The sequence below is a fragment of the Rutidosis leptorrhynchoides genome, chromosome 9 (genome assembly GCF_046630445.1).
Source record: "Rutidosis leptorrhynchoides isolate AG116_Rl617_1_P2 chromosome 9, CSIRO_AGI_Rlap_v1, whole genome shotgun sequence".
Classification (NCBI taxonomy): Eukaryota; Viridiplantae; Streptophyta; class Magnoliopsida; order Asterales; family Asteraceae; genus Rutidosis; species Rutidosis leptorrhynchoides.
The window spans coordinates 108,586,636-108,596,421 of record NC_092341.1 but is presented as its reverse complement, the minus strand read 5'-3'; the positions used below and the strand labels follow the sequence as shown (position 1 = coordinate 108,596,421).

The following is a 9,786-nucleotide window of genomic DNA, read 5'->3' as shown; positions in this document are numbered from 1 at the left end:
GAATAGAAGCTTGTTGATTTCTAAATGCTTGAGCATTTTGTTCATTAGTTTGTTTTTGAGATGTGAAAAACTGCGTTTGAGTTTCAACTAGCTTCGTCATCATATCTTATAAATTCAGCTTTTTATCATCGGTTTGTGGTGGTTTGTTTTGAAAATTAGGTCTTTGCTGGTTGTAAGTATTGTTAGATACTTGTTGATTGCTAGGACCTTGTTGGTTGTTGTATGGAATATTTCGGTTATAATTCTGATTTTGATTGTAAATCGGTCTTGGCGGTTGATAATTATTCTGATAATTACCAGGCCTTTGGTTTATGTATGAAATATTCTCTCTTTGTTCCATTGTTAGTTCAATACTAAGACAATCTTTTGTCAAATGTGGTCCTCCACACTGCTCACAACTAATTCGTATTGAGTGGATATCTTTAGTCATCTTTTCCATTCGTCTCTCGACAGCATCTATCTTTGCAGAAATGGAATCTAAGTCATGGCTAGAATCGGCTCTAGCTGCTTTAGATGATCTAACGATATCTTTTTCTTGGTGCCACTCATGTGAGTGGGAAGCAGTGTTATCAATAATTTTATAAGCATCAGTTTCGGTTTTCTTCATAATAGAACCACCAGCTGCTATATCGATGTCTTTTCTTGTAGTGATGTCGCATCCTTGGTAGAATATTTGTACTATTTGATAGGTGTCTAAACCATGTTGCGGACATCCTCTCAATAATTTTCCAAATCTTGTCCATGCCTCATATAGAGTTTCATTTGGTTTCTGTGTGAACGTAACAATTTCTCCTTGAAGTCTTACGGCTTTAGATGCCGGAAAGAATTGTTTAAGAAATTTTTCAACTAAAACGTCCCATGTATCAATCACCCCTTCAGGTAACGATTCCAACCAATCTTTGGCTTCTCCCTTTAAAGTCCAGGGAAATAACATGAGATATATATGTTCATCCTCAACTTCTCTTATTTTAAATAGAGTGCAGATCCTATTAAAGGTACGAAGATGTTCATTTGGATCTTCCTTCGGCGCACCACTAAATTGGCATTGATTAGTCACCATGTGTAGAATTTGTCCTTTGATTTCATAATCTGGCGCATTAATGTCTGGATAAGTAATTGCGTGACCTTGGCCAGTGCGTTTAGCTCTCATTCGGTCTTCCATACTTAAAGGTTCCAGATTCTCCATAATTGAATTTGTTGAATCTGAATCACTAGAAGATTCTGATTTAATGGTTCGTTCCTCAACAATCTCTGTTTGAATGATTGGTGGTTCCGGAGGAAAGTTTAGTGGTTCAGGATCTATGAATCGTCCCTGAATATTCTCCGGATTCTCAATTGTGAGGTCGGGTTCAAAAAATGGATTATCAAAAATTTGAATTGGAGTACTTGGTCGACTGGATGACGATTCTAAAGGAAAATCAACAGCGGTAATATTTGCTAGATGTCTTGATCTAGTTACAGGTGGTGAACGTCTTGCTCGGTGCATTCACTGAATATCCTATTAGTTTTTAAAAGGAAAGAAAAATTATATAAGTTATCCAATTAATAGACTTTTCTGATTTTGCCCACGTTTCGAATAGCCAAAAGATGCAGCAGAGGGGCAGGATTCGTTTGGTCTCAATATAATTGAGGACTGTTGGCTCCAATAACCCGGTCCACGTACAAATCCAACTATTACTACGAACCAGAAAATTTTGATGTCTATCAATTTAACCACTTAAAATAAATTTTCGTAATTTTAAGAAATTTAGATAAGAAGTAGAAAAAAAAAATCTATGTCCTAAAACTAGAATAGCGAGAAATAAGAAAGAAAAAGATTGCGTCGAAAAAGGTCGAAAAAGAAAAGAATTGAAAAATAAAAGGCGTCGAAAAATAAGAAAGAAAAAGAGTGACTTATAAAACTTTAAAACACTCGCCTAACCCAACCTTATTACTACCACTAACTTAAAATTATAATCGCAAATTGAGATTACTAATTGGAATGATAATTGATACATAGGTAAAAGGCGTCGAAAAATATTAAAGCTTACAAGTAAAACTATATCCCAAATGGCAATATCTTAAAAAGGTATTAAAACTTAAAAAGGCGTCGCAAAATTCTAAAGCACCTAAATCTTAGTCTAAAGAAAAAGCACTTAAGGAATTTTACGGCAAAGCCTAAAAATCTAGAAGTAAAAATAACTATGGCAAAAACTATAACTTAAAACTAAAAATGAGCGAAAAATACAAAAATTAAGCTAAAACAATTAAAAAGGGACAAAATATAAAAATATACTAAAAGTTGTAAAAAGTACAATTTTTATAAAAAATATTATTTTTATATTATTTATTTTATAAAAGTGTTAATTTTATAATTTATTTAAATTAATTAAACTAAATATACAAAATAATAATAACTTAAATTAAGTAATTAAAAACTAAAAAACTAATTAGGGTTTTAATTAAAATAATAATAATAATAATTACACCGTAATGATGCATCTAGTTCCTGCTGTCTCTTCTGACGCCTCTCTAGTTTTCTTTTCATTTTTCGTTTAATAGTTTGAGAGACAGCAAAAGATTCAGCTAAAGCCAGTTCAGACACATCACTGGGCTTACTGCCAGAACCAATATCATCAATAGATGTGGCAGAAACACTGGGTTGAGATTCACCAGCTGCCTGGATACCTACTTCAGTATGAGCGTTGCTGGGCTTAGTGCCAGAACCTTGACCAGTACCATCACCACCATCATCACCATCCCTCCTTTGATGTTTTGGAGCCTTTTCATGCTCATGCTCCCCTTCAGATTGTTTTCTCTTTTTAGACTTCTTCTCCCCATTTTTGTCATCAGCAGGGGCAGAAGGATGAGCAGGGGAGACCTGTGCATCAAGGTCACTATCTGATTCAGGAACTGAATAGGCAAAGTTGTTCCAGTCAGCATCAGCAGGAGATAGATGGGCACCATGATCTACACCATATTGCCTGAGACATAGGTTTGAAGTTCTGACTTCATTCCTTGCAACACCCATGGCCATTTGATCAACAGTGGCCCTAACATCAGCTTATAGGGCAGCCATTCGTTGCATAGTCTCCACCATTTGAACATAAGCAGAGGCAGGACCATTGTGGCCATTTGTTGTTCCTGCGAATCCAATCTCTCTTCTAAAACCCTATTCTCCTCATTTAGAAAGAGAATCCTTCTATTAGCAGCATCAAGTTCAGCTTGAAGACGGGCAATATGATCAGTGTATTCATTGTGAGAGATGATTTGCCTTTTTAGGTCCTCCTCTTCTTCATGGTATTGGACAATGGCATCCACTGCAAGATCAGCAAAAGCACATACTTGTTTTAGCTGGGCTTCAATAGTGGAAGTTGTAACATCCCCAGCTCTGCGTATGGCTTCAGTCATTCGATCAACAAGAGTAGTGTGGATGGTTCTTTGTAGATCTGGTGTGATTCTAGCTACTGTACGATAAACAGCCAGTGTAGAAATAGCAGCCACCTCAGTAGGATCAAAACTACTGGTTGAGGGGCAATTACTAGCAGTGACAATAGGATTACCTCTGTGGGGTGGTGGGGGTGGAAGGTCAGAATCTAACTCATCACCATGATCACCATCATTTTTACCTTCACCTGAAGGTTTAGAACCACTGGTATCCTTGTCAGCATCATTATCAGTATCATTAGTGAGATCCACTAGTGTGTCTTTGGAACCAGTCACATTAGCATGAGTGACTGGCTCGCCCTTACCAGCACCTTTATTAGCATCACCATCAGATGAAGAAGATGGTGAGGAAGAAGCTGAAGAATCAGATTGTACTGGCGAATCAGGGACATTCTGCATCACACACTTCTTAGTGACAGGATCGATGATGAACTTGAGAGGCCTCCAAGTACCAGGCCATGGAGAAGAAGCTGGAGCCATACCAAAGTAGTGGTAGTATGGCTGGTCATTAACTTGTTGTAGAGTAGCCAACCTCTCATATACTTCTTCTCTTGATGGTCGATCAAGCTGAGACAGTAGTTCAACCAGCTCTTCTCTAGGTAATCTGCTGGCTGACAATAAGGCACTTTGAGGATCAATAGTCATCTGAGCAACCAGCAAGGCAATTCTAGAAGTGATAGATGCTCCCCTATAAATGAAGTTAGGTACAACTTCATCAGGATCTGGTACCTGGCACACATATGGTTTCTTCTCAGCAGAAGCAGTAGCCTGAGAAGAATCAGTAGTGATAGCAGTGGAGGTACCAGCATCCAAAGTAAGTTCCGTAGAACCAGTGACATGTGCAGAATAGGTAGCATTTGCTGCGATAAGCTCATCAGTTAGCACCACGTCACCCTGGTCACCACCTGTGGTAATTTCCTTAGTTGAAGCAGTGGGAAGAGTAACAATGGTAGTGCCAGCAACATCAAAATCAAGAACCTCCTTATCAATATTATCAATAACCTTTTCAAGTGCAGGAGGAGATTCCATTATTATCTCATCAACCACTTCAGAATCAGTGGTTGAAGTAGCAATACAGGTGACTGTAGGAGGAGCAGCAGAAACATCAGCAGTAGCTAGCTGATGTTATGCGAGGTGTATATAAAATAGCTTAAATTTTAGCAGGAAATACTATTAAATACGATACAATTTTATACAAGATATTTATTTATTTATTGAATGGATATACTTAAACCTTGCTACAACACTTATAGGCAGTGTACCTAATCGTACAGTAGTGTAGTTTTTAGTAAGTCCGGTTCGTTCCACAGGGAAAATCTTTTAATCAAAGCTTAACGCTATATTAGTTTAATTTATAAAAATACAAATATATATATAAGTAATATTATTATTATAAAGGGGGATTTTTACCATTTAATGACCGGTTTGTCGATTTTAAAACTTTAGTCGCAGTTAAAACCAAATGTAAAATATTAAATAAATAAAAGACTTAATTTAAAGCGTAAAGTAAATAACGATAATGAAATTGCGAATAATAAAAGTGCTATAAAATAAACTTGCGATAATTAAAAGTGCAATTAAATATAATAACAATAAATAAAAGTGCTATAATTAGAAGTGCAATTAAATATAAAATAAAGGAAATTAAATATGAAATAAAAGAATTATGCTTATTTAAACTTCCGTAATCATGATGTTTGACGTGTTGATTTTAGTTTTATGCCCATGGGTTAATTGTCCTTTGTCCTGGATTATTTAATATGTTCGTCTGGATTTGTCCATAATAGTCCATCAGTCATAAATATAGAGAGCGAAAGCCTTCATCAAATTATTCTTATTCCCGAAGTCAAATATTCCAACTAATTGGGGATTCGAATTGTAACAAGGTTTTAATACTTTGTTTAATGAATACACCAGGTTATCGACTGCGTGTAAACCAAGGTTTTACTACTTTGTTAACAATTACACCAATTACCCTTAAATGTAATTCACCTCTGTTTCAACAAGTCTATTAACTATTAATCCAGTTCCGTGTCCGGTAAAATGAATAATTATTGGTATTTATAGATATCCCGCCCACCGTACCCAGTCAAGAGTATGTGGTTATATATAAACACGTCGAATTATAAGTTTGTATATTAAATTAACAAGGTATTGTTTAGTTAATATAAAACCCATTAATAGCCCATAGTCTAATTTCCACAAGTGTCGTTCTTTTATCCAAACCCCAATTATGGTACAAAGCCCAATTACCCAATTTTAGTAATTAGCCCAACATCATGATTACTTTGGTATTAAATAAGCATAATAATAACTTAGCTACGAGATATTAATGAAAATAATATAAACATAACTTACAATGATTAAAAATAGCGTAGCGTTACACGGACAGAATTTCGACTTACACCCTTACAACATTCGCTAACATACCCTTATTATTAGGATTTAAAATTAAAATTAAAATTAAAATTAAAATATAAATATTTACGTATACATATATAGAGAGAGATTGATTTTTTTTTTAATATTTTTGTGATCAAACTGCGTTTGCTTTTATAGGGATTTGAGTCCAGGTGAGCTCCGCGACTCGCGCCCTTTTTGCTCTTCAAACTCCGCGAGTCGCGGAGTTTGCAATTACAGCTCACCCAGCTTTGGCTCTTTGTTTACCGACAGTTTTATTATATAAATATAATATATATATAATTTATATAATTAATTATATATTATATTATATTTATATACATAGTTAACTTGTAATTTTTAGTCCGTTGCGTCGAGCGTTGAGGGTTGACTCTGGTCCCGGCTCCGGATTTTCGAACGTCCTTGCGAATAATTTAATATCTTGTACTTTGTGTTTTGAATCTTGTACTCTTGTAATTTCGAGACGTTTCTTATCAATAATTGGAACCTCTTTGATTGTATTTTGTACTTTTGAGCTTTTAGGTCATTTGCGTCTTCATTTCGTCGAATCTGCCTTTTGTCTTCACCTTTTATTATTTAAACGAATATCACTTGTAAATAGAACAATTGCAACTAAAAGCTTGTCTTTCTTGAGGAATAATGCTATGAAATATATGTTCATTTTTAGCATTATCACTAGCTCCTCATGAACAGTAAGATCTGTGAAACCAGCATCCACAATGTCTCCAGTAGAGCCAGCAGCAGTAGAAGCAACATCACTAGTATCAGTACCACCAGTAGACAAATCAGTAGCACCCACACCAGTAGCAAAAACAGAGAGCTCATCAGTAGAAACAATAACAGCCTTTTCTTGCTCCCCCTCTGCCTGTTCATTTACCCTGCTAAGAACTGAAATAAGAGAACATTTTATGTTAACAACTGTAGAACCAAATAAATTTGACTCAATAATTGCATCTATTGTTGGTCTCTGGGGACAGACTGGTGATTTAGTCAGCCCTTCGATTGAGATAGAGTTAGGTGTCTGTAAGTGCAGCTGTGACTCTGCTGACTCATTGGTAACACATGTTGACCCAGATAATGTAAGAATTCTGGCTGGTAATGATGTAGGAGTGTGACTCTTATCATGATCTAAGTAACAAATGGGATGTGCAGTATCCTGAGCTAACATATCATGATGAGGAGCCAGCTCAAGTCTGCTTTGGGGGTCAGTTATGTTCTCTGCTGGTTGTACTGTCAGCAGAGGATATTTCATGAAGTATAATTTTGAAAAATGTGGAAGTGCTTGGTTAGAAGAGTATGGGTTGCTACTCTTCTTAACACTAGTTTTAAAACCAGTCAGCTTGAGAGCTAAGGTTGTGCCTTTAATTCCACTTGCATTTTTCAAGTCAGCAGTTAAAATATTTTTAATTAAGTTAGAGATTTCTGCTGTTTGGTCTAGAGACGCACCAGGTTCTATAGCAGCTTTCTTTTCAGAAGCAGCTGTTGAGACTGGGCAATCCCTCCCGTGGTTTTCTTGGAGCCAGCTTTAGCTCATTTGAATTTGCATGTTACCAAGAAATAGTTAAGCAACGGATTCTAATACTAGAAAGTGGGTAGTCAGTATATAAGACTAGGGCTGATCTTTATTATCAGAGAGCACTAGATTCTAATACAACTACTGCTTTACCAGTATGTGAGACGGTGGTTGTACTAGTTGAGGTAGTTGGCTTCTTCCTTTTTACAGCTGGCTTGCGCTGAGGTCCCTCCCCCTCAGCTGGTGCAACACCAGAGGCAGTCGTTTGGTGAACTCCACCCCGAGCAGCAAGATACTCGAGCATTCCTGGTGTTAAACCTGTATATGGAGCAGTAGGAGCATCTTTTGACATCCCCCCTTACTTTGGAGGTAGGTCGAATGATTCATCAGCAATCTGCTGGTAAGCTTCACCCAACTCATTTTCAAAAACAAGGCTCAAGAACCTTGGAAAGGGGATTAAGTGTGTTCGTTTGGGTGCAAGCACCATTTCCCTTAGCCGCAAGAAAATTTCACCGGCATAATCAATATTGCGGTTAAACAGCAACCCGTGACCAATCTTCAGCTCAAAATCTGAGCACTGGTCAAAACTCCCTGACTTCTGGCTGATGCATTGAGTCAGCAATTTAAAGAAATAATACCATAGAGGTGGCATAGGCTTCCTTAAGGGCGTATGAGCCACTGGTCGATTGAACCCTATAATTTCCAGTACCTCCCTTCTAAACTCATCACTGGTAGGTGAAGTAACAAAAGGTCCACTTGGTAGATGAAGAGCTTGTCAGATGGCATCAACGGAGATTGAGCAGGGTAGGGTTTCAGTAACCATGCCACGAATACATGGAACGTTCTGTGAAGTGGTGGCCATGGTAGCAGTATACCAGAATCTAGCCAAGCAGGCTGGATAAAGACGTGAAGGTACACCTGTAATTGCTCGAGCCAGAGGTGATTGCCGTATATAATCGATTAACATTTCATAGCCCATGTTGGCTTTGGATTTGGAAATGGACAGGGCATGAGCATCATTGCCTCTCGATAGGTGAATAAGAGTGTGATCTGGTGCATTAGCATCCCTGACCAGATTAAGATGAATATTGAACAGTGGATCCTGTACAACTTGTTCCTCATTGACTGGTGGAGGTTGCTGTTCTGGTTGTTGTTGCTGTGATTGTTGTTCCTCTGGTTGGTTTTCTATGGGTGGTGATTGTTGTTGTTGTTGGTCTGCCATTGATGAACTTGTTGAATATGAGAGTTTGAAAGATTTGAAGATTTGGGAATTTAGAGAGAAAAGTGTGTGTGTTTGAAAGGTAAATCAAAGAGTTAATAACCGAAGGTTATTATGTGGAATGGATCACCTTATTTAACCTTTCGGATTGGTGGAAAAAGTGCAGGAGAGAGAAAATGGCAACTGTCATCTGCAGGCGTGTGGGCAGATGTGACAGACTGGCACGTTTTCGAGGGGACACAGACTGTTGACATGACGTTTAATCGGCCTGAGCACTCATACCTCCCATTAAGCATTAAATGCAGCAGTTTTCAATTCAAAAATGAAGTTAAAAACCATAAGATAAATTTTGTATTAAATACAAAAATTCTTTGTGACATTTAATATGTTATGAATTTAATTTTAAATCATTTGGAGTAAATGAGTTTCAGATTTAAGGTATCATTTAAGTATTGCGAGCTATTTATTATTTCGTTTTGAACATTGAATAACCATGATATAAAGACCTTGTTGTGCTGACTGTTTGACATGTAGGCAGTAGGTGAAACTTGTAACTTACTGGTTTGTCCTACATGTTGTAGAACCAGCACACCAACAAAGTTGTCTTTGATTTTAGAGTTCAAGCATACCCAGCTCAGATATGAGATAGTTAAAACGTTTCTCATCTAAGGGCTTTGTGAAAAGATCTGCTAACTGCTGGTCTGTTGAAATAAAATGTAGCTCCACATCTCCTTTTTGAACATGTTCCCTTATGAAATGATATCGAACGTCAATGTGCTTCGTTCTAGAATGCATTACAGGATTGTTGGTAATAGCAATAGCACTTGTGTTGTCACAGTAGATTGGAGTTTTTGTAACATGAACACCATAGTCCTTCAGCTGGCTTTGCATCCATAGTACTTGAGCAGTACAGCTACCAGCAGAAACATATTCTGCCTCAGCAGTGGATGTGGACACAGTATTTTGCTTTTTGCTCCTCTAGCTGACTAGACTACCACCCAGTAACTGGAAACCACCATTAGTACTTTTCATGTCTATCTTACACCCTACAAAGTCAGCATCTGAATACCCAATTAGCTCAAAATCCTGGTCTTTGGGATACCAAAGACCACATTTAGCAGTACCTTTCAGATACCTAAATATCCTTTTTACTACTAGCAAATGTGACTCTTTAGGATCAGCTTGATATCTGACACAGAGATAAGTG

At 37.2% G+C, this 9,786-nt stretch overlaps 1 non-coding gene across 1 annotated transcript; it reads left to right on the top strand.

Moving 5' to 3' along the window:
* The first annotated feature begins 695 nt into the window (after positions 1 to 695).
* Positions 696 to 802, top strand: LOC139869576 (small nucleolar RNA R71). The gene has a single exon (XR_011766181.1). It is a non-coding gene; the product is annotated as a small nucleolar RNA R71 (small nucleolar RNA).
* The last annotated feature ends 8,984 nt before the right edge of the window (positions 803 to 9,786 follow it).